At 34.0% G+C, this 26,073-nt stretch overlaps 1 long non-coding RNA gene across 6 annotated transcripts; it reads left to right on the top strand.

Moving 5' to 3' along the window:
- The first annotated feature begins 68 nt into the window (after positions 1–68).
- LOC107261972 lies at positions 69–22,011 on the top strand. 6 transcript variants are annotated; one of them, XR_007217400.1, is made up of 5 exons: positions 69–919; positions 2,081–2,140; positions 2,346–2,488; positions 3,372–3,574; positions 9,396–9,859. It is a non-coding gene; the product is annotated as an uncharacterized LOC107261972 (long non-coding RNA). The 6 variants fall into 6 exon arrangements; XR_007217403.1 differs by lacking the exon at positions 2,346–2,488 and having other exon boundaries at positions 2,081–2,157; XR_007217401.1 differs by lacking the exon at positions 3,372–3,574.
- The last annotated feature ends 4,062 nt before the right edge of the window (positions 22,012–26,073 follow it).

The raw sequence follows: 26,073 nt of genomic DNA on the forward strand, positions 1-26,073 counted from the left end.
TAATTTTATTAATATGTGGTTTTAATAAAAATTTGTATGTTTGTAATTTTTGTAATTAAATATGTTGGCAAGGGCTTTCTGATAATTTTAATTTAAAAGCAAGGGTAAATATGTAATTGTGTATTTTCAATAATTCTAATTTGGCTCAAATTAAATAGTTAGGGGCTTAATGGAAAAACTAAAAAAATATTTAAGGGTTAATTGAAATTGTTTAGGATGAGATTGTTAGTAATTAAAAAGTTGAGGAACTAAATGGTAAAAAATAAAAGTTTAGGGACCTATTGTCGACAATCGTTGAAAGAAAAGAAAAGAAGAAAAGGAGAAAGAGAGGAAGTCGACGTCGGGGGGGGGAGAAGGAAGAAGCTCACATCGTCCATGGCGGTAGGAGGAAGAGTCCGTCCGAGGGCGTCATGAGCCACGGTGGCGGAAGAGCCGTACGGCGAGTCCAATGGCAGTGTAAAAAGAAAGGGGGAGGGGGGAAGTTGAGGCGGCTGTCCGGCGCCATTCGTGGCGTGTCCGTCGGCGCCAAGGATGGCGATCGGCTTGTCGGAGAGCGAGCTTTCTTTTGGCGGCAGCGGCGACGCTTCTGGTGGCCGGAATTAGGAGATCCGATGGAGAGAGAAAGAAGGGGCAGCCGATGTTCTCTGGTTTTTCCGGCGAGGGATGGATGATCGAAGGACGTATCCAGACTCTTCTCAGCTCAAGCTTCGCAATGACACTAGTTTCGTGGTGATCAGACTCCGTTTGCAAATCGACGGCCTAGATCGTTTATAAATGTCTCCAATTGATCGGGGGTCGGATCGGAAAATCAGAAGTAGTGATCCTCATCAGCGCGTCAGCTCAAGTCCGTTGGTGTGTTCGGATCGTCGATCGAACTCCGGCGGCTGGAGGCGAGTCGACCGAGCTATCAAGCGTCTCGGTAATTTTCTCCGGCCTGCTGATTTTAGAATTATTTAGTAAGTTATATGTTTATTGAATTGTGTTGAGCATTATCGATATTGTGTGTTAAAATATTTTATTTGCCGGATTGTCTGCCTTAGATCGTGTTTTATGATGTGTGGCGGAGTTGGAAAAATAGTGAAGTCTTGGGGACCCGACTCCCGTTAAAATGAATTGTTAAATATTTGAAGTGTTTTCTGGCAGGTCCTAGACCCGTTTTACGGGGGGTAAATGTTCGTATTATAGGTGAGGTTCTGCCGAATTTTCGTTAGAATTTACCCGAGTCGAGATTTTTAGACAGTCACTCCTAGGAATCTAGACCTAGGGTTAATTGTCAACTGCTTCAGCATTATTAATAAATTGTTTTTCGTGATTATATAAATCTGTCAGTTCGGCTCGCTCCACCCGAGGCATCGGAGTAGAGCTAGGAGGTCGTCAAAGCTGTGAGTTAAAGTCATGTATGCTCTTTGATTACTATTCATATATATCATGTTTTTCATCACTAAATTTATTATTGCCTGATGACTCGAGATGGAACGATAGTAGAACATACTATTTTGATGAGTGCATCGGTATAAATCCGAGAGGAATAGAAAAGGGGTAAACTAGTAAATTTTAAAAAGGTAAGTTTAGGACTTGCCCTGGTCGAGCATTGCTTTCTGGGCTGAGTAGAGTGAGTGTGCCGGAGTAAAGGACCCTAGTCGAGCATTGCTCTCTGGGCGCCGGCTTATTTGGAAACCTAAGTGACTAGACTGGAGTTAAGGACACTGGTCGAGCTTCGCTCTCTAGGCGCCAGTCTTATTGGAGTAAGAGAGCCGAAAGGCTAAGAGTGTTAGTGATAATTAAGTGTCTGAACTGGATTTAAGGACCCTGGTTGAGCCTAGCTCTCTGGGCGCCAGTTCTGTTAGAATGAGAGAGAGTCGAGATGTTCAGTATTGGGATTAGGGTTCTGCTGAGGTACTCCGTTCCGTAGTGTGTGAAAATTATTTTACATAAGCATGACATGAACACATTTATTTTTGCATGACTTATTATTTATTTCAAATTAAATAAATATGTTATGGAAATGTTGTAAATGCTTTTGGATATATGATTTTAACTCACTCTCGAGACTGACAGTCTCAATTTTACTGTTTTTCAGATCCGTAATTGTTAGTCTTCCCGCGGCTCTTATCTAGCAACCCGACTCCTTCATCATCAGGTGATGTAATTGATTTGGTATGTTAAATTGTAAAATCTTAGATTCTCCATAATAAAAGTAATAGACTTATTAGTTGTAATTTTATGCAGTTTTGAGTATCGCCTAATTCTTCTGGCAGACCAAATTAAATATGTAGAATTTAATGATTAAGAAATTGTGACATCAGTAATATGAGATGAAATTTAATTAAGTTAATGAGTGTCAGGTTTACTACGGGATTCGGTGGCCTTACGCCTACTCATTCTCTAGTGCCGGTTACGGGCCCACAGATCGAGTCGTGAGGAGATATCCAATTAGAATTTATCCCATCAGATGAGCAATTGACATACATCTTAACTAAACCTCCTGGTAAAGATTAATTCTATAAAATTTTAAAATCCATTGGTATTAGTACTCAATTCAACTATGATACATCTAATTTGCTCTTCAATGATTATCCAACTATGCCATGTGTCATATACTTCTAAATACATGATTATTTTAGTACTTATTTTAATGTAATGTTATTTTTTTTATTTTGAAGTATCATTGGTAAATTATTTTAAAGAGACTAAATCCAAAATCTTTTCTTTTTCATCATATGCACTAACCTATTTGGCTTGTAAAACATGAAGAAAAGGAAAGAGAGTATGACTCGATGGCTGCGTAAAAAACAGAGAAAAAGACTTGATGGGACTAGAGAAGAAAGAAAAAAATTGACACAAATATAAAATGAATGGATGCATGACAAAAAAGGAATGGTTATTAATGATCAAATAGGACTAACTATTGGGTATTTGAAACTTCTATCCCTATCTCCATTTTAAAAAGGAAAATACAATCTTCATCTTCTCATTATTTATTTATCTCGACTTTTCTCTTTCTTTTAAGCCTTATTTTTCAAAATGTCAACTTATCTCTTTCACATATCTCTAAATCCTTCGATATCTTTTTGAGATAAGCAAAAGAAAATCCTTCTTCTTCACTCATCTCACATACATGACCAGAAAAGAAAAAGTCTTCAACACCTCCACTACCTCAATGCGACAAACTAAAACAGAAAAGAAATCCTAAGCTCCTTAGATCTCCATCTGTGCAGACAATTATAAGATCATGCAATCTAGGATTTTCAATTGGAAGATATTCAATGATAAGGCTATGAAGTTTAAATAGAAGTTTGAATTTCAAGGCTGGGTTCCATTTATTCACTATAAAGAGAAATTTATGAGAAACTTACCTTTGAGTTCTACAGATCAAACACGAAAGTGACAGATGAGCTGGTTTGGGTGAGTATTAAAGGCGAAGCAAAGGAAATCACACTAATCTATTAGGAAATGTTATGGGTTTACTAGTAGAAGGAGCAAAAATTACTGAACAACACTAGTGACAAAGTTATTCCCGGATATGACAAGAAGAGATTCATCTAAGAGCTGAGGGCCAATCAACCAACTTTTGGTAAGGAATTCATTACTGACTATGGCCTTCATGGTAGAATGTTGCATGAGTTCATAGCCTAATGTTTTATTAAGGATGGGTAGCTTAGACTCTATCACTAAACTAGATTTAAAGATCATGTGGCACATAGCTAAGAAATAAAAATTACGCCTTCCTTATCTACTATTGAATGTAATCACAAATATGAACCCTACCAGTGGAATGCCTTACAGTATGTACCTTTGTTATTTAAACACTTTAGGGTTCTTCTTAAAGATGGAATAGAGTTGAAACTAAGTGATGTTTTTGGAAAATTCACTATCAACAACAGTAAGTACAGAGAAAAGGATGAGGTTGATTAACTAAAACATAATGGGAAACTCTTGGAGTAACGGGTGAGGTAAGGAAGAGAAAATCCAAAGCAAAGAGACATCTAAGTTTAGTGGATGAGGGGTTTGATAACAATAATAAAGATAATGAGGAACTTGAGAAAAAGAAATATGTAGGCGAGAAGGAGAAATCTAATGAAAAGGTCGAGACATTTGTGTTGAATAGAGCTTATATAAAGCTTATTGTTAACAAACTTCAAGTGCTTAATAATTAAACAAATGACAAAAGAGAAAGAGATGTCTATGAAAAATAATTTTATTTGATACTAAATATTGTCTTATATAGACACATATATTTTCCACTTTCACCAGATTTACAGAATAAAAAGGAAAATAAATAGCTAACAATCCACTACATCTATGACTTATTCATAGCTAATTTATAGGAAATAAAGCCAAAAAGTTACAGACCCTTATCAATAATTATTCTAAAACAATATTCAATACTCCCCTTCAACATCAGCTTCTGGTCTTTTCACCATGCCAAGTTGATTGCAGAAATTTTCAAGTTTATTGCTGCCCAAGCCTTTTATAAACAAATCTGCAGCTTGTTTTTCTGTTCCAACATGCTCCAACTGAATTTCTTCTTCCAAGACCTTCTCTCTGATAAAATGATAGTGCACCTCCACATGTTTAGTTCTTGCGTGAAAAACTGGATTTTCTGCTAATCTTATGGCTGAAAGGTTGTCGTAATACAAATGAATATCATACTCTATTGATTGATGCAAGTCCTTCAATAATAACACAAGCTAAGTGCTTTCTTGAGCTGCCATCGCCGCTGCTCGGTATTCTGCTTCTATTATTAATAAAGACACTGTCTGTTGTCTTTTGCTACACCAAGAAATTGCTCCAGACCCAAGCATGAAAATATATCAAGTAGTTGAACGTCGAGTATTATGGTCACCTGCATAATCGGCATCGCAGTAGCCAACTAACTTGCAATCTCCATCTTTCTTGTACATAATACCATAGCCAAGTGTACTCTTTACGTATCTCAAGATTCACCGAGCTGCTTCCAAATGGGGTTTCTTTGGATTTTGCATGTAGCGACTTATCAGACAAACTGCAAAAGAAATATCCGGTCTAGTCAAAGTTAAATAGATAAGGCTACCTACCAACCGTCGATACATCATAGCATCTTCCAAATCTTTCCCTTCATGAGCACATAATTTTACATTTGGCTCCATCGGTGTCATGATTGGCTTGCATTTAAGCATTCCAAACTTTTCAATAAATCTTTGGAATATTTTTGTTGCTTGAGATATATTCCTTCATGCGTATGATCAATCTCCAGACCAAGGAAATGCTTGAGCTGTCCAAGTTCTTTCATTTGAAACCAAACTGAAAAGTTCTTTTTGGTTTGGAGAATCTCTTCTTCATAATTTCCTGTGACAATTAAATCATCTACATACACTAGCACAATAGCTAGCTTCACTTCTTCAGCTTTGACGAACAAGCTAGAATTTGCAGATGTCACCAAATAACCACTTTAAGTCAAAAAGTCAGCAATTTTACCATACCATGCCCTCGATGCTTGTTTTAGCCTATAGAGTGCCTTCCGAAGTTTACACACATGCTCAGGATGATCTTTACTCTGAAAACCTATTGGCTGATTCATGTAGATATCCCGGTCTAACTCCCCATGTAAAAATGCATTCTTCACATCGAGCTGCCACAGGTTCCAACTTTTACTAGTTGTGAGTGCTAGTAGGACTCGTACAATAGTAAGCTTTGCAATTGGACTAAAAGTTTCATCATACTCTAGTCCATATTGTTGAGAGAACCCTCGAGCTACCAAATGAGCCTTGTGTCTCTCTATTGACCCATCAATGCGATGCTTTATCTTGTACACTTATTTGTAGGAGATAGGCTTCACATCTCTTGGCTTTGGTATAAGCTCCCAAGTTTGATTTTTCTCTAACGCATAAATTTCCTCTTCCATAGCTTTATTCCATTCATGATTTTGACATGCTTCCTCAAATGTCTCTGGTTCCGTTGCATCTGCTTTTTCTACTATGGTGGCATTTGCGTATCTAGGATTTGGCTTTCTGATCCTCGTTGATCTTCTAGGCATAATCCGTGTTTCTGCTTCATTAATGTCTCCTTCTTCGCTTAGTTGTTGATGGACACCGGTTTGCCAAGGACTTTGGCTACTCTTTCATTGATCTCACCATCTTGATTTACATCTTTAGTTTCATCCGATCTCAATTGAAATTGAGAAGTTTGCAATAGATCAGTAAAGACATTTGAATCTGAAGATACCTCTTTGTTTGAGGACCACCATGAAGAGGCTTCATCAAACACTACATTTCGAGATGTGTAGCATTTTCCAATTGCTGGATCGCAACAATGCCACCCTTTCCTTTGACTATCATATCCTACAAAGACACATCTAACAACCTTTTTTTCCATCTTGCTACGTAAATGATCAGGTATAAATACATAGCATATATATCCAAAGACTCAAAAATGACCAACAACAGGCTTTATGTTCCATATTTTCTCAAAAGGTGAGAGAAAACATAACCTTTGTTGAGGTAGTCTGTTGATCACAAATGTTGCGGTTGTTATTGCTTCTGCCCAAAATCTGCCCGGAACATTCTTTGCATGAAGCATGCTTCGACAAATTTCTGTCAAGTGCTTGTTCTTCCTTTTGGCTATGCCATTTTACAGCGGAGTGCTGGCACATGTAAAATGATGGCGTATTCTACACTTCAAAAGAAACTCTAAGAACTCACCTGAGGTGTACTCCCCCCTATTGTTTGTACATAGACAACAAATACTTCTACCAACTTCTGCTTTTGCCACTTTCTTGAACTCTTTGAATTTTGAGAGTGTTTCAGATTTTTCCTTCATAAAGTAAACCTACACATACCTCGAGAAAGTATCAATAAAAGTTACCATGTACCTCATCCCACCAATGGAAGCTTGTTTAACTGGTCCAAACACATCAGAATGAATCAACTATAGTGGTTCATTGGCTTTAAACTTTGACTCTTCATACGGCAACCGGTGTGCTTTTCCATATTGACAGCCTGCACATACAGTGTTTGACCTCACTTCAAGTTGTGGGAGTCCCTTTAGCATTGACTTCCTCATCATCACATCTAGCTTGGAATAGTTAACGTGACTTAGTCGCATATGCTATAGATCTGCCGTCTCGTTCCTCCTCGCCTTCTCTACGTATGTTGTTTCTGCAGACATCACAAAGGCTGATTCCGACCTTTTCCGACCTTTGCCCCTTCATGATTGGCTCTTCTATGATCTTAACATGATCCTGATATACTTTTACATCTTGTGGACCAAACAAAACATAATAACCAGAAGATGTTAATTGTGCTACTAAGAGAAGATTTTTCTTCATACCTGGGACATGATAAACATTTTGGAGCAGCAACTCTGTATCATTATAGTGGGGAGGGACTACTGTATTACCAATATGAGCGATTGACAATTTTGAGTTGTTCGCCGTCACCACTACCCGGCTTCCCTTGTATTTTAACGTGTTCTGCAACTTCTCTTTATCACCGGTCATATGGTTTGAGCAACCTGAGTCAACAATCCAATCATTCTCATAATCAATTTGATTAAATGTTGTTGTACATGTTGTCTCTTCTTCATCTGCAGCAAAAAACGCCTTAGCATCCCACTCGTCTTCACCTTTGGAAGTTGCAACATTGCTCTCCACACCCTTCTTCTTTAGACCAACAATCTTTCACCATATGACCCTTCTTTTGGCAGTTGTAGCACTTTCCTTCAAATTTTCTTCCATTGCCAAATTTCTTAGGATCTCCTTCTTCATGGACACTCGATTTACCTTGATGACTTTTTGCCTTGTAATCATACCTTTTGGAACCACCTGTGACATGTTGCTTAGAATTCCACGTGCCTTTGTTGGCATAGAGTGCCTCTTTTTCACTTTTCAATAAGACTCCTCCCATTTGCTTAGCTAAAGCTTCCTGGCCAGCTAGCAAATTTTTGAATTCTACGAGCGACGGCTGATTTTGCCATCCTTGAATGGCAGCAACAAAACTCCTAAATTATGGCTTCAAACCATGGATGATGATCCTCTTTATCCTGGTAACGCCAATAGGAGCCTCTGGATCCAACTCAGAAATCTCTCGACATAATGACTTCACTTTATAGAAGTATTGTGCAATTGTCATGTCTTGTTGTACAATTGACAACAACTCACTCTCTAAGAGTTGGAGTTTCGTATCATTCTTCTTAGAGAACAGCTTGGCAAACACATCCTAAGCTTCTTTGGGAGTTTTTGTATCTCGATGTGCTCCAATACATCCTCTTCAACTGTCGTCTTTAAAATGAACATTGCTTTGCCCGCTTTGATCTTCCACTTCCGTAATATCCCATTCGCATCTTCAACCTCCGGTTATTTTACTTCATTTCTAGATACAACCTCCTATAGATCTTGGCCTTGCATGTAGGACATCATACAAGTAGACCATGAATTGTAATTCTGGTTATTAAGCTTCTTGATTCCACCAACTACTTGAAGGTCACCCATCTTGTGCTCATAATCAAGCTCTGATACCAGATTGTTGAACAGAGTTATATAAAGCTTATTGTTAATAAACTTCAAGTGCTTAATAATTAAACAAATGACAAAAGAGAAAGAGATGCCTATGAAAGATAATTTTATTTAATACTAAATATTGCCTTATATAGACACATATATTTTCCACTTTCACCAGATTTACAGAATAAAAAGGAAAATAATTAGCTAACAACCCACTACATCTATGACTTATTCATAGCTAATTTATAGGAAATAAAATAAGCCAAAAAGTTACAGACCCTTATCAAGAATTATTCTAAAACAATAAGATAAACTTAATCAATAGGGGACCTACGAGCTGGTGTTGATTTATTCAATAATTTGAAAAGAAGAGAAAAGCAAAGAATTGATTAACTTGAACAAGGACTTTTTGGCCAAAGTAGAGCAACAAGACTTAGTAGGAAAAGAAATGCCTAAAAAACAATACTCAAATTCCTAAGAGGAATCAACTGAAGGAACAAAATATTAGACAGTTAGCACCAATAAGAAATTTGATTATGAGGAAGAAAAATCAAATGAATCAGAAAAGAGCCCTGATTTGACTGAAAAAGAACGAGAAGAAACATAAAAATAAAAAAAGTAAAGAAGAAGCAAAAGTTTGCATTATTGTTTTAAGGGATCATAATTCAATCAATAATTTATGGAGTAAGATCACTACTGCTCTTAATAGTCATTTGACTGCATTGTCAAACCAACAGCTGTATATGGATCTTGATCTTAGCTCAGATGTCTATCATTTATTTAGAGAGATTTAGAAGAAGTAGAGTGATTTTGAATAGTACCTTTGAAAAAAGCTTAAAAGAAGAGTTTCAACAGTTTAAGTATGTGGAAAGAGATGTATGACATAATTGAAGGACTTAACTGTCTCTCATCTCAGACTGAGAAGATGTATGTTGAGGAAGCTACTACTATTTGAAAGAAAAGAAAAGGAAAATTGTCTGAAAGTGAGAGTCCAGTTAGCTCCACTGATGAAGAGAGATAAGGAAAGAAGATCAAGCTTGCTGAGGAACGGGCGAAAGAGAAGAGTGCTAAAAGCACCAAGGTCTCCAAGACCACTAAGAAGGGAAGAAAGCATAGATCTACTAAGCCCATCCTCCAAGTTTACTACTTCATTTCTTCTTCTTCTGTCTCAAAGCCTTTTAATTTTTTTGACAATTTGAACAATATTTGTTTATGAATGCTAAGTATCATTTTTTTTGTTGATGACAAAGAAATGGAGAAATATTTTTGCATGTTGGATATGCTCAGGGGATATCTTGAAATACTATTGCATGAACACAAATAGGCATCTGCATAGGGGGAGCATGCCTTAGAATAATTTGAATAGATTTATTTTTAATCCATTGCTAGTATAATACTTGTTATTTTTTCTTACATAAATCTTATGGATGCGTTTAAAATGTTGATATTGGATACATATACTTGTCTTTAGCTATCTAGTTTGTAGGTACAAACATCTAACTATACAGTTAGATTTCTACAGTGTGTAAATTGCAGATAATTTAAAAAGTGTCATGGTCACCAAATAGTGTGTTTTGTTATCATAAAAAGGAGGGAGATTGTTAGCCCCAAGAAGCTAATAATTTTGATTTTGATGATAACATGAGATTGCATGTTTTTGTACTGTGTATATGGACATCTAATAGTACACGTACAAAGCAGATTTGATTAGATGACTGGCAAAATAGAAAGTTCCATCAGACATCTACCTTGATCAAAGGTAACAACGGACACTCCAAACATAATTTAGGTGTAAGCAATCTCTATTGGGAATTTGTGCGTCTTAGATATCTTGTTAAATGGATCAAGTTGCTTTTCCAAAATGAATTTCTTGTACATTGTAAAATTTTAAATCTTTTTCTAATTTTAAATCATGAAAATATATTTTAATTTTCTCAAAGTGATTGAGAAAACAAAAATTATTATTCCCTTAATATCACATCTTTTAAGATATCTGTTTTAGATTAGGCATCTATGCGATACCTTAAAGGTATCTATCTGTTATCTAGTATGATACATCATTTTCCATACACTTACATATTCTTCACATATGTCGAAATGGCTAGTTTTATTGGGCGAAATGGAAGCATCCTCACACTATCAATTTTAGTTGTCTAACACAATGACAAGCCTTTTCTAGCAGCTTTCTATTGACTATTGATAGAAAGCTGTAAAGTGTGTGAGATGTCTAAATCAGCAACTCTAAAGTTCTTTAAAGCAAATTTTGAAAAGGTGTCTTTATGTATATATTTAAACTTTTTAGCAATGTCTCTAACAACTAGCTTTTCTGTTGCTCTATAAATAAAGGCTTTACCTACCAAATCAATAAGGAAGAATAACTTTACTTTCCAAAACTCTCAAGAACTGAAAAGGCTTATCACTCTTTCTATTCATCTTTTATTCTTGAGTGTTTAAATTTATGATGTTCCAAAATTAGTATTTCTTGCATTAAAATTGCATATGATTTGTATAGAAATTTTGTTCATTTGTATTTATTGCTTTCAAAAGAGAAAATCTCTTATAACATTTCCAAGCTCCTTGTGTTAAAGTTTGTGGTTTATAGGGTGATACTTCCTCCTTTCTAAGAGTTTGTTAGATGTCTATTTTAACCTAAGAAGCAAGAGAGAGATTGATATAAGCCTAATAACTTCTATGGGTTAGTGAGAGAGGAGATATTTCAAACTGTATAAGGTGTCTTAGTATCAAAACCTTATAAGGCTTGATCTCTAGCCAATAATAGAGTCAAACAATGGAGACAATCTTAAGGTGAAATTCTTAACGACTGGATGTAGGTCTTAGTACCGAACTAGGATAAATCTTTTTAAGCTTAGTTAGATATTTATGCAGTTAGCTTCAAGGTCATAATAAATTCTTGTAGAACTATCTTATAAGCGTTTGATAAACTAGTAATGTACGTAAGCTAGAAAATTTTGAAAAGTTCAATTTATCCCCTCTTAGACATCTATTCTGCACTTTCATACTTAAATTTAGAATTTCTATAGGTAAAACTATCATTTGAAAAATCCCATATTTAAAAGCAAAAATAAATTTTAAAATTTATAGTACATAATTTATGGGCGGCAGTTTTGGGGCATGCACTCAAGTGTTTCTAGCGACTGTGACAATGCAAGGCTTTTCAACCTAATTCAAGCATATATTAACTAGTCACACAGAAAAGGAGTCGCCATCCAGATAATTCTCTAAGACATTTTTACTAATTGAGTGGCATACTAGATTCTATAAGAAAGCTTCGCCATATCTAGAGATGGGTCTAGAAGCCAACTTCCTTAGTTGTATATCCCTATTTTTAAATTTAATGTTTAACGGGTTATTCCCCATTAACACAACATTTATAATTCTATGATTAATCACTACAACATATGAAGCCCACTTAAATATAACACATTTTAGTTAAGCCCAATTCTTAATTATATTGTTAGCCTAAATTTACTACTCAATTATACTCAAGAGGCTACTCTAGTATAGCCTAATTACAAATTATGCGAAGTCCTTATCCTAATTGGGCTATATTTTCCATGCCAAGGCCCAATTCAATCTCCTTATGCTAAGTAAGTCCATTAATTAACTTTAAACATGATAAAAATTCTACCAAGTCTAAATGGATTTTAATTTAGGCCCAATTTACTAATATTTAACCTAATGGACTGTAATTTACATGTAAAGCGCAATTTTAAGCCTATGTTTAGGTGTTCAATTTTAATTAACAATCATACAACAATTATTTTTTTATTCATCTAGCAAAATAAAGTAAAAATAAATAAACAAAATAAAGAAAGCAGTAAATCTAAATTATTACAATCCTTCCCACAACTAATAAACTTAAAAAAAAAAACTAGTTTAGGTCAAAAAAGGCGAAAAGAAATAAAAAAGGGCCCGAAATTGCAAAATATGACAGATTTAGTTGCCCGTCCAGCTGGTGATATTACAAAGTTGATCAACTCAACAAATAAACAATCAATTGTGCATTGAGTCGATCGGCTCTATAGTCCTGTTCTAGGCTGATTTGGTACTTTTAGGCACTCCAAGCTCAAAATTGTAATGCACATGCACCAAATCACGTGAAACATGATTAACAACATATAAAGGATGAGATCATGTATAGAATAATTAACTGTTAAGGCAATATAATACCAAATAAACTTATAGTAAGTAAATTTTCTAATATGGCAATTTCTACAACTGATGCTAAACTAATCATGCCACCCTAATTAGTTTATGCCAAAACCCATAAATCATCCTTAACCAAACATATTGATTCATATACATGATTATAAGATTCATAATTTGAGAGTATAAGTAAATTTTTTCAAAATCAAAGAAACATGCATATAATAGAAACACATAAATCACATAGAAAACTTGATTCTAAGCATGTTAATCATAAGAAAATAATCCCAACAAAAAATCATGTTATTCCTAGCATATTCCTAATAAAGTAACAATCAAAATATAAAAGAAAAGATCATAAGAGAGAAGAAGTATTATAATATGATTTGAAACCATTATAAACTTAATATTTTATTCAATTTCCTGTGTATTTTTCCTAAAACAAGTCAGACTTATATACAAAGAGAAAGGAGAATTAAAAAGGCAAGATAGTAAGATACAAGCTGTATACTATATTAACTCCTTGATTATAGGCATGAGTTGATGAGAATGATTCCTTTGAATATTTTCTTGATTTTCTGCAGTGATATTTGTTTCCGTTGTCTTTGTGAAATATTTTGTTTCCTTAATTAGCTTTTCTTCCTTATCAACCCCCTTCAAGTTGGAGACGGAGTGTAAATGGAGTCCCATCTTGTCGCAAAGGAAAACAAAAGGTGCCTTTGGTAAGGACTTGGTAAGAATATCTACTATTTGATGTGAAGATGGCACAAACCATGTGACAAGATGACCCATGGCTACCTTTTCTCGGATAAAATGATAGTCTATTTCGATATGCTTTGTCCTCGCATGAAAAAGAGGATTAACCGACATATGAAGAGCGCTGAGATTATCGCAGAATAATTATGGAGCATGAAGTAAAGGGATGCCAATGTCATGTAATAAAAATGTGAGCCAAGTTAATTCAGTTATGGTGGAAGCCATGGACCTATATTCTGCTTCTGAACTAGATCGAGCAAATGTAGGTTGCTTCTTTGAACACTAAGAGATGCAATTTGCACCTAAAAAAGCACAAAAACTTGTTGTGCTTCATCTGATTAAAGGACAACCTGCCCAATCGGCATCTGAAAAAGCATACAAAGAGAGAGGACTGTTAGAAATGAACCGTAAGCCATAGTCTTATGTACCTTTAAGGTAGCAAAGAATTCGCTTGACTACTTTAAGATGTAGTTCTGTGGGGGAGTTGAAGAATTGACAAACTTTATTTACAACATGTTGAATGTCTAGTTGAGTGAATGTGAGGTATTGAAGAGCGCCAACGATACTTCTATATTAAGTAGCATTTACACCATTTTATTTTGACATATTATCGTTTTCTTTGAGAACCATAGGAGTAGCATTAAGAGTACAATCGGCCATCCTTGTACGGCTGAGAAAATCCTTGAAATATTTGCCTTGAGAAAGAATGACTCCTCCATTGAAGTATTTAATTTCCACACCTAAAAAGAATGTTAGATATCCAAGATCCTTTATAGCAAATTATGCACTCAATTGATGAATTAAATTAGAGATAAAGGAGTCATTATTTCCAGTCACCAATATGTCATCTACATAGATGAGAAACAATATTGTAACAGAATTTTGACGATAAACAAATAAAGAAGAATTTGCCTTACTACAATAAAAAGTAAGATGATGAAGAAACCGAGATAAGCAATCAAACCAAGCTCAAGGAGCTTGCTTTAGTCATAGAGAGACTTGTGAAGAAGGTATATATGATTAGGTTTGTGCGGATCCACAAAACCAGGGAGTTGTTCGATATACACAATCTCCTTTAAATTTCCATGCAAAAAGACGTTCTTCACATCCAGTTGTTTCATGTGCCAATTTAGAGAAGTTGAAAGTGCTATCACAAGACGAATAGTAGTATGATGAATAACTGGGCTATAAGTCTCATCAAAATCAATATCCGAGACTTGTGTAAAACCACGGGCAATAAGACGAGCCTTGAAGCGCTCAATAGATCCATTCTCTCATTGCTTTATACGATAAATCCATTTTGACCCAACAACATTCACATTTTAGGGTCGAGGAACTAGTGACCAGGTTTGGTTTGAATGAAGGGCATGCAGTTCCTCTTCCATGGCCATAACCCATCGAGGATCTTTTAGAGCAACATGATAATTTCGGGGTTCAACAGGTAACTCGAGTTGAGATAGATAGCATTCATAATCTTGTAGATGTTTTGGAGGTTGCCTATGGCGTTGGGGATGAACATAATTTTCACTTTCATTATTGTCGATATTTGTATCAACAATATACCTAGGCAAGTCATTTAGCAAAGTGAGAGTTTGTGTATCTGCCAGTTCAGCTGCAACTAAGGTTTCATCTTCATGAGGCAGATTAACATCAGGCAAAACTCCATTATTGTCAGGAGATTCAACATTATTATCATTATTACATTTGTCATTATCATTATTTTCATCACAACAGTCGTTAGTAGTTATAATAGATGTTTGAGTTGCTGACTCTACATTTGTTCCTACCTTTGGAGGTTCAGCTTCAAGAGTGACTTTAAACCATTCATCAAGTGCTGGAAATTCAACAAATTCTAATGGTACAATAATCGATTCTTGAGGAGAGGGTTTATAGAGGAATTTACCTTCATCGAAAACAACGTGTCTTGATATATATACTCTTTTTGTTTGAGGTTCATAACACTTATAACCCTTGTGAATAGGACTATAACCAATAAATACACAAAGATAAGTTTTCTTAACAAATTTATTACCTCATTGATGTCTTAGAGAAGGAAAACATAAGCATCCAAACACTCGCAAGCTTTTGTAATTTGGTTCTTTATGATATAGTTTAGAGTATGGAGACTGGTTGTGTAAAACTGAGGTTGGCATTCTGTTGATTAAATAGACAACTGCAAGAAAAGCTTCAATCCATAAAAATAATGGCAAGTTAGCATAAAATAACATAGTTAAACCTGTCTCAACAATGTGCCGATGCTTTCTCTCGGCCACTTTGTTTTGCTTTGGTGATTCAGGACATAAAACTTGGAGCTGAATACCACAATTACTAATATGACTGAGAAAATCAAAAGAGTTAAATTCTCCACCCCCATCACACTGAAAAAATTTTATTTTTCTATCAAATTGATTTTCTACTAATTTTTGAAATTTTTGAAAACAAAGAAAAAATCTGACTTTTTCTTTAAAGGATATAACCAAGAAAATCTTGAAAAATCATCTATAAATATAACATAAAACTAAAATCCTTGATTTGAGACAATGGGAGCTGGTCCCCAAAGATCACAATGCACTTTTTGTAATGGATAATCAGACATATCATTATTTAAATTAAAGGGTAATTTACAACTCTTTCCAGATTGGCAACTAGCACAGATAGAAGACTTAGTTTGCCAATTAGTGACATTAATGACTTTCTTTCCTTTTAATAGAGATAAAATCTTTGCACTTGGATGTCCAAGGCGTTGGTGCCACAAAGAGAATGAGTTGTCCCTTTTTCTTGCAGATAAAACTTCTTGAAAACTAGGTTCTAAAGCATAGAGTTGTCCTTGTCTATGCCCCTTCCCTATTGTTCTCTTGTTTTGATCCTTAATAACAAAATAAGATGGTGTGAATTCAACAGTACAAGAGTTATCACTAGTGATTTTACTTACTGAAATTAAATTATTTTTCAGTTTAGGAACGACAAGAACATCTTTTTAATTTAATTCTCAAACACATGTATTTCCAGTATGTGTTATATCAAGTTTATTTTTGTTTCCAACATAGATAACATCCTTTCCTTTACATGGTTTTGTATAAGACAACATACCTGCGTTGTTGGTCATGTGAGCTGTAGCTCCCAAGTCCATGTAAAAAGAAGGGCCATTGTTGTTTAAGGTGAGAGCTACCAATGCTTGTGGTAGATCTTCTGATTGATAGGAATAGTCAAATCTATACCAACAATCAAGAGCAACGTGATTCAGCTTACCACATATTTGACATGTTGGTTTGTCACTTTTTGGTTGTTGTACAACTTCGTTTGGTCTTCTTTTTCTTGAAGTTATTGGAATCAACATTGTTGTAACGTCCTGCTGGAGTAAATCCTCTACCTTTTGAATTAAAACTCCAGCGACGTCCACGTCCACTTCCACGTTGGCTAAAGAGTGCTTGATTATATTCAATATAACTATTCTCTTCTTCCTTTAAGAAGCTAGGGTCTGCTCATATCCCTGAAGAGCAAGTAAAAATTGATTAAATTTAGGATAAGGACGTTTAGTTACCATAGCTAGATGGAAGCTTTCATATTTTGCTCCTAGTCCATATGCAAATTGAAAGACTTAATCAAGATCATCCACTGGTTTCTTAATAGCTGCTAGGTTGTCGCAGATTGATTTAAATTCTTTTGTGTAGACATCTAAGGATCGTGATCCTTTCTTGATGGTCATCAGCATATTTTTCAAAAGACCTTCCTTTTCAATTGTGATTGGTAGCAGTTGTTCTTCTAAAGAACTCGACACATCGTAGGTAGTAGCATCTTCTGCAATGGATGGTTGAGCTTCTTCTTTTATTGTGCTAAGCAACCATGAGATAACAAGACCATCATTTGTTAACCATAAGGTATAGGCTGGATTCATAACCCCATCTTTTAGCAAACATTCAGGTTTGTCTTCATTCTTTTCCAAATGATGAAGCACACCGAGACTACGAGCCAGATGAAGGATTTGTGATCGCCATACGAGATAGTTATTGGAGCCTAGTTTAATTGAAATCAAACTGGCACATTGATGGAATGATTGTAATGTAAGCTTGGGTTCTTCTATGACTGATCAATAAGAAAATGGAGGAACTGGGCTCTTGATGCTTGCAAGTTTCAAGGCTTTGATACCATGAAAAACTCTTATAAACTTAATATTTTATTCAATTTGCTGTTTATTTTTCCTACAACAGGTCAGACTTATATACAAAGAGAAAGGAGAATTAAAAAGGCAAGATAGCAAGATACAAGCTGTATACTATATTAACTCCTTGATTATAGGCATGAATTTATGAGAATGATTCCTTTGAATATTTCCTTGATTTACTGCAGTGATATTTGTATCTGTTGTCTCTGTGAAATATTTTGTTTCCTCAATTAGCTTTTCTTCCTTATCAGTCATCATATTGTGTAAATCCTCGAGTCTTAGGTGATAAAGTGGAGGTTGAATTGAATATAAGGTAGAAATCTAGAGTGTTGAAAGTTTTTTGTGTGTTTATTTTTAGGAATGCGTACTGCTTAATACTTATTATTATTCTGCTAAAAGTTACTAAAAAGATTCTGAGAATTGCTAATAGTTGTTAATTCTAAGCTCAAGGGTTCTTATTCTATTTATAGGAAAAAGCTTAAGAAATTATAAAAGCCTTTGATATACGTTCTTAACTTTTGTTAAATATCCATAATTAAAAAAAATCAATTTTTAGACTTATTAGGAGTGTTTATCCATAAATATTGAATAATTTATTGAAATCATTAAAAATTTGAATATTTATCAATTAAACATTTTAGAAGATGTATTTTTACAAATTTTATCATTTTAAATTAAAAATTTACACAAATCGACTTCGGGTTTCGAGTTTGGAGCCAATGAGGACTCTGTGAATCCAATCGGCTCTATACAAAGTAGACTGGCTCTATGCTAACTCTCGACTCTTTGTACAACCAATTTCGTTGTATGTCGAGCTGATTGGCGCAGGAGTTAAAAGGATTTAAGGCATTAATGCTTTGGTCCCTAAACTTTTAAAATTTATAATTTCACTCCTTAAACTTAATTTTTCTATCAATTTAATCCAAATTAATTTTAGAAAATAATTTTTTTGGTTCAATCATTTACAATCTTAATTGGAATTAGCCCGAGTTTAACCTTTCGAGACTCGAGAAAAGTAATACCTTTCATCATCAGATTTTCTATAATTTTCTCGATATCTAGATTTGAAGAACGGGTGCTAACAGCTTGACCTCGATTTTTCGAGATTTACAAGCAAAAATATGATCAATAATTGAGACAAATCATAAATATTAAGGATGTGACAAAAAGAATATGATTTGGGGCTGTAGAAGCTATTTTTTGTATGCCCTTGTTGGTGTAGACTTTCCATCTAGCTTCGATTTGGGTACAACTCCCGTTTAATTTTAAGCACCGCACCCATCTAGTTTGAGGATCATACCCATTTGATTAAGGATTGCACTTACTTTATTTAATGGCTACACCTATTTTATTGAAGGACTACACCCGTTTGATTAAAGGACTACACCTTGTTTGATTGTAAAGACCTATTCTTTACTTTTTTATCATCTTCTGCTTCTGGAATCGATCGATAAAATTGAATTTTCTACTATTTCCCTTTTTCTGAGTGTTGGACTTGATCTTAGATTGATACCTTCTACTTTGAAATGCAATTTGATTTACTTTTGTCCTCCGATGATTAAACCGGTAATTTGCCCGTCTGGAGACTAAAGTGTAATTTGAAGATCATGGATCAAAATGACACTTTTTTCTTGCTTAAGGCTTTTTAAACCTTTCATATAATGAGTAATTTTATTTTAATATTTGAACAAAATGGATTATGTATTTTCTATTTATAGTTATAGTGGAAGATTTACAACTATAGGTGGCAATGTGGTTTATATGGGGTGACATCAAGCCTAAATATGGTTCGGACTCAGATAGGAGAGATTATCTAGACCTAGTGGATGAAGTTGAAAAACTGGGTTATAATGCTTACAAACTAAGTTGTAAAATTCCTGGTTTAAGTTTAAATAATGGTCTAAGGAAAATGGTTAATGATAAATAATTAATAGACACGGTGCAGTATGTTGGTAATAAGGATGGGGTTATTCAATTATATGTAGAAGGAGTAGCTACTAGTAAGAAGGGAAAAGAAGATGGACGTGATGTAGTTGAAAATGTAAGGGGCAGTAATGAAGTGAATAAGGATGTTGATCCTGAAGCTGTTGAACTTAATCTAGATGGACCTGAGTAGAAAATAAGGGTTAAGATTACATTGATGTTAGCATTGAACATGATGAAAATGAATAGAATGAGAATGTTCATGCCAGTAAGGAGGAACTAGATCTTGACTATTGCCCAGTCTATTAGAATGACATTGATAATGGACTAGAAGATTATGAACTTTAAGATGATAAAGAAAACATTCAAGCTAGGCAAAATAAAGTAAAGTACATGAAATATGTATTGGTTGATGAAGTTGTTGATAGATTACAGAACAACACTGGTTTGCATTTTAAGAGTACAATTGTTAATGATAATAGGGTAGGAAAAGATAGATAGAACAATTTGGTTTTATTAGAGAATATGAAGATTCTGATAGTGATGTTAACTTCATCTGTAGTGATGAGGATAAGCTAGAAGAGAGAATCAAAAGGAGAAAAATAGTTGTTTATGATCCAAGATGTGATCCTAAATTTTTATAGCTAAAGCTTGGAATGAGGTGTTGAAGATGCTCACTTATATAAAACTGCAGTGTAGAAATGGACTATAATTAATGGTCATAATGTTTAAGCAACGAGGAGCAACGAGTTTCAACTTGAGATGAAATTTCAAAAGAACTACTTATAGAGACTTTATGACAATATGATTAAGAGTGAGAAACATTTGCAATTAAATCATACATTCATGACACAAATGCGATTGAGAGATAAAGAACAAGCAAGCTACTTTTGCCTAAGTGGCTAATGAGTATATATATAGGTTTAGGGGAAATGCCAACTAGAGTGTTAAAGATTTGGAAGATGAATTGATGGATAAATTTTATGTTCAAGTATAAGGTCTAAGTGTTATAGGGCAAAATGGTAAGAATTGAACATCCTTAGAGGGTCTATGCATGAACATTATGCTCAACTGAGATCCAATAAATTTGAGTTGATAAGGGTTGACAAGGAGGGGAGATTTGATTTCCTACTTGAAAAAGATTGTACCTTCAAAGGTTTTTTCATTGGATTTAGTACTCTAAGAAAGGAGTTCTTAAAAGGATGTAGAGCAATCATTGGTTTTGATGGCTACTTCCTAAAGATATATCTTAATGGGGCTTTGTATGTGCCATAGGCAAAGATAGGAATAATAAAATATTCCTTATTTTTTGCATTGTGGTAGAAGTTGAAAATGAGTATTTTTGGACTTGGCTTTGGCACATTGTCCTAAAAGAGTTGCAAATAGGTGATAGATTAAGATAGACCTTCATATCTAATAAAAAAGGTAAATTTCCTTATTCTACTTAAATATGCCCATTCATTCTATTGTTTAGAAGAGTAGATATTAACTTATGGTTTTACTGTGTTTTCTTAAGAACTTATTAATACCATCAAGTACTTGTCTCCATTTGCATAACATAAATTATGTCAGACACATGTACTACAATTAAAAGAAAGAATAAAAAGGACATGTTCTTTAAAACATGTTTTAGAGAGCAGTTAAGAGCACTTATGAAGCTGTATACAAAGAAGAAATTGAAGAAATTACAAGAGAGAATGAGGTTGCATAAAATAATTTCCTAGAGAGAGACCCTTCTAAATGGTCTAAGTCATTTATTAGTAAACTACCTAAGTATGATATGGTTGATAACAATGTAATTGAGACATTCAATAGGTACATTGTAAAGGCTAGGGATAACTCAATTATTGACATGTTAGAGAAAATTATGTGTGCATTGATGCAGAGAATGTATAAAAATTGATGTATGTTAGTGAGCAAATAAATACAATGTGCTCTAAGATTAGAACTAAGTTAAAGGAAATCAAGTACAATAGTAGGTTGAATACTTGTAAACATGTTGTTGGTGGGAAATTTCAAGTCAATATAGGTGAAGATCAATTTTTTGTGGATTTGAACAATCACACATGTAGTTGTAGGACATGGCAAATATACGGTGTTCTATGCATGTTCTAGTATAAACTAGTTGAATAAGAATATTGCAGTATATATAGATCCTTAATTTTGATGCATATTCACATGCTTTGGAGCCACTTAATGGTAAGAATATGTGGCCCCAAGCTGATGACCTATAGGTCAAACAACCTACTTTTAAGAAAATGCCAAGTAGGCCCATAAATAATAAAAGAAGAGGTCCCATAGATGATCCAAAGAATCCAACAAAGCAGACAAAACTATGACTTGCAAAATTTGTGAGGTAGTTGATCATAACAAAAGGAGTTGTAAAATGAGACAATGATCCTATATTTCAGATGCTAGTAAAGCTACCAGGAAGTAAGAAAGTGTTTGCTAATTATCTCTATTATTAAATAATGTTCTTATGTATACTATTCATTTTAATTACAGGTTAAAAGGGGTAGATCAAGAATTATGAATTTAGTTGAGGGCTCAAGTGGTAGACAAACTACTACTAATATGACACAAAGTAAAAGAAGGAAACCAATAAAAAAAGCAAGTGATGTTTAGATGCATGGAAGTCAAGGTAATTCTAGTAATATGTCTGCTCCAAGTGATGTATAAATATTGAAAAATGAAAAGAGAAAAATTATAAATGGTAATGGGGTCAAAATCTTTGAAGGAAGTGGCAACATATATCTAAGAGTATGAAGTCATTTTAATGTATTCTGTAAACTGTCTTGTAGATAAATGTTAATAATTTTAACTATTGTTGCACTAATATTTATATGTCTGAGAACAAGAAGCTCAAGTTTATAAATGGTTATAAGGCTTCCAGTAAAGCAACAATGACATCAATTGATTCAAGTTAAGTTACAACAACTAGAAAGGTAAAGAGATGCAATACAAGGTAAAGGAAGAAAGGGTTCAAAGGGAGGTAGAGGTGGCAAGTCAACTATATCTAAAATAAGTGTTGTTGCAAGTGAATGTGCTGGTACTCAAGAGATTGTGGCTAAACGAATTAGAATTTATTTATTTTGTATGGTTTATAAACTAGTATAGTACTTTGTCAAGATATTGTATCTTTTGTTAAATGCCATACACGTTTAACAATGTGGGATATTTGATGTTTACCATTAGAACTAGATGGTACCATTTTGGCATTAAATTTTTTGCCATATTATTGTAAATATAATCAAGGCTCATATCACTGTTATAATGAATTGGATTGTTTGCATTATTGATGTTATGAAATGTTCATACTTAAGTACATTATCATTTAAAATAAAAAGCACATTACATATTAACACATTACATTTTTATTTCATGCTTAAGCTAACTCACTGATAATCCAAGGCATTTAAATGTCATAGTTAACCTAAGTTGCCTACTTATAAGGTAACATCTTCTACTGATTGCCCATCGCATATGAAAAAGACTTTAAACCTATTACAACAACAATGAATATTATTAGTATAACATAAAAGTCTCCCAAGCCAATAATGAATTTTTGCCATAATATCACTCTCCTTATTAGAAACAAGTTGTGCATCCAATAGTTTAAGTTTGGCGACCTTGTTCACCAAATTTTTATTTGCCACATTTAAATTATGAACACATTTGATGAGACTTTCTTACTGCTCATGTTTCTCTTTAGACAACAATTTCTCATTTTCGCTTTCTTCTTTAGTTGCTCTTCAAGTGAGTCCTTTTGTGCTTTTAATATATTGATAACTCTATTTTGCTGGCAGGGTATGATAGGATCAACCCACTAAAAAAACTTACAATCATTATTCTGCATGATAAAAAAGTCAACACTAAAAACTAACAAATAAACCTAAGGGATTAATCGACCTTTTACATGTCTAACGTGGCAATGCCATAACCTTCTTGTAGGATTTAAGGGTGTCTAGGAGGTTAGCAAATCATGCATACATTGTTTTCTCATGATGGAGCTTGAGTATGAAGCACATTAATAAGAATGACTAGAGCTTTTGGTTGACGAAATCGAGTTGGCAGACATTATGTTAAAAAACCTCCAAGAATAGAACCCACGAACCTTAATTCTTATGAACCCATGAATCAGTAACTTGAAAATCCAAAAAGCAATTTGAAATTAAACCCTAGAATCGTCTAATTAGATTGTAAGATGATTAAGAATTAGAACCTAAGGAAAACTAAGTCCCTTAAACTCCAATTCTAACATCTTTAGGCCTTGGCTGATCCATATCATAATTCCCTCCTTTAAGATGATTCGTTCTCGAATCAAGCTCATCAACTACATCAAAAGGACTTAAATCAACAATATTAAATGTGCCACCCACATTATATTTATCTTGTAAATCAATTTCGTAAGCATTATTGTTGATCCTCTCAAGAACTTGAAATGGGCCATCACACCTTGGACTTAACTTCGACTTTATTTAATTTGGGAACATTTCCTTGTAAAAATGTTCCCAAATCCAATTACCAAGTTGAAACACTATGGGCCTTCTTCCTTTGTTAACCTTTTTTAGCTACTCTAGTATTTTTCTTCTCAATTCTCTCTTTAACTTTTTCATGTAGTCTTTTAACCAAATCCGCCTTAGAAGAACCATCAATACTAACAAGCTTGTTAGGAGGTAAAAAAATTAAATCAATAGGAGTTAATAGGATAAAATTATAAATGATTTCTAATGGAAACCCTATGTGTAGTGCTATGAACAGTCCTATTGTATGCAAACTCCAGACATGGCAAAAGATCCTCTCAAGATTTAAGATTCTTAAAAATTAAAGAATGAAATAATTGAACTAAAGTTCTATTAACAACTTTAGTTTGTCGATCTATTTGTAGATAACAAGTAGTAGAAAATAACAATTTAGTGCCTAACTTACCCCATAACACACCCCAAGAATGACTTAAGAATTTAACATCCCTATTACTTACAATGGTTCTTGAAACTTCATGCAATCACACTACACCTTTAAGAAACAATTTAACAATGTAAGTAGTATCATTAATTTTATGGCATGATATAAAGTGAGTCATCTTGCTAAACTGATCAATAACAAAAAATATACTATCTTGGCCCTTTCTAGTCCTAGGCAATCCAAGTACAAAATCCATAGATAAATCTATCTAGAGAATATCAGGAATAGTTAAAGGAGTATATAAGCCGTGGAGTTGCAATTTAGCCTGTAAACACATAATGCATTGGCCATACACTTTATTCATATCATGTCTTATGCAAGGTCAAAAGAAATGTTCAATATGTATTTCATAAGTCTTATGCACCCTGAAATGATCCATTAAACCACCTTCATACGCCTCCTTAACAAGTATCTTGCGCAAAGAATAATTAGGAATGCATAGACGATTCTTTTTGAAAATATATCCATCAAACACATAGAATTCATTCAAGGCAGCTCCATTAGCACAAGTATTAACACATGACCAAAATCACTATCATTCAAATACAACTCCTTAATAAACTTAAAACTCAACAACTTAGAATTAAGAGTATTAAGTAAAGCATACCTTCAGGATAATGCATTAGCAACCACAGTCTCCTTACCTTTCTTATACTTGAACATATATGGGAATGTCTCAATAAACTTCATCCACTTTGAATACCTTCGGTTCAACTTGTCTTGCTCTTTGAGATGCTTTAAACTCTCATGCTTTATATATAATAAACTCCTTAGGTCAAAGGTAATGTTGCCATGTTTTCAAAGCACGAACTAAAGTATAGAGTTCTTTGTCATATGTTGAGTACCGAAGTGCTGCCCTATTTAGCTTTTCACTAAGAAAGCAAAATGGCATTTATTCTTGCATCAAAACAGCCCCAACACAAATGCCACTAGCATCATATTCAATATCAAAGATTTTACTAAAGTTAGGTAAAATCAGCAAAGGAGCATTACACAATTTATCTTCAAGCAAATTAAAAGCATTTTCTTATGCATCATCCCAATTAAATTAAATAGTCTTCTTGACAATCTCATTCAAAGGTGCGGCAATGCTATTAAAGTCTGTAATAAACCTTCTATAAAAATTAGCAGGACTATAAAAACTCCTAACTTGGCTAATATTGGTAGGTATCGGCCATTCCTTAATTGCTTTCACCTTTTCCTCATCAACCTCTAGACTCTTAAAATTAACAATAAAACCTAAAAATATAATTATCCATGCAAAAACTACACTTTTTTAGATTACAAACAACTTTTCTTTCCTAAGAACATCTAAGATCCTATGCATATGCATTACATGATCATCAAAAGACTTGGAATAAATCAAAATATCATCAAAATATGCAACTACAAATTTGCCAGGAAATTTACGCAATACATGGTTCATCAACCTCGTGAAAGTACTAGGTGCATTAGTTAGCCCAAATAGCATTACAAGCCACTCATAAAGGCCATACTTAGTCTTAAATGCTATTTTCCACTCATCCCTAACTTTCATGCAAATTTGATAATAACCTAAATGCAAGTCAATCTTAGTAAATTAACATGCATCATGCAACTCATCAAGCATATCATCTAGCCT

This window comes from Ricinus communis, chromosome 9, assembly GCF_019578655.1.
Source record: "Ricinus communis isolate WT05 ecotype wild-type chromosome 9, ASM1957865v1, whole genome shotgun sequence".
Lineage (NCBI taxonomy): Eukaryota > Viridiplantae > Streptophyta > Magnoliopsida > Malpighiales > Euphorbiaceae > Ricinus > Ricinus communis.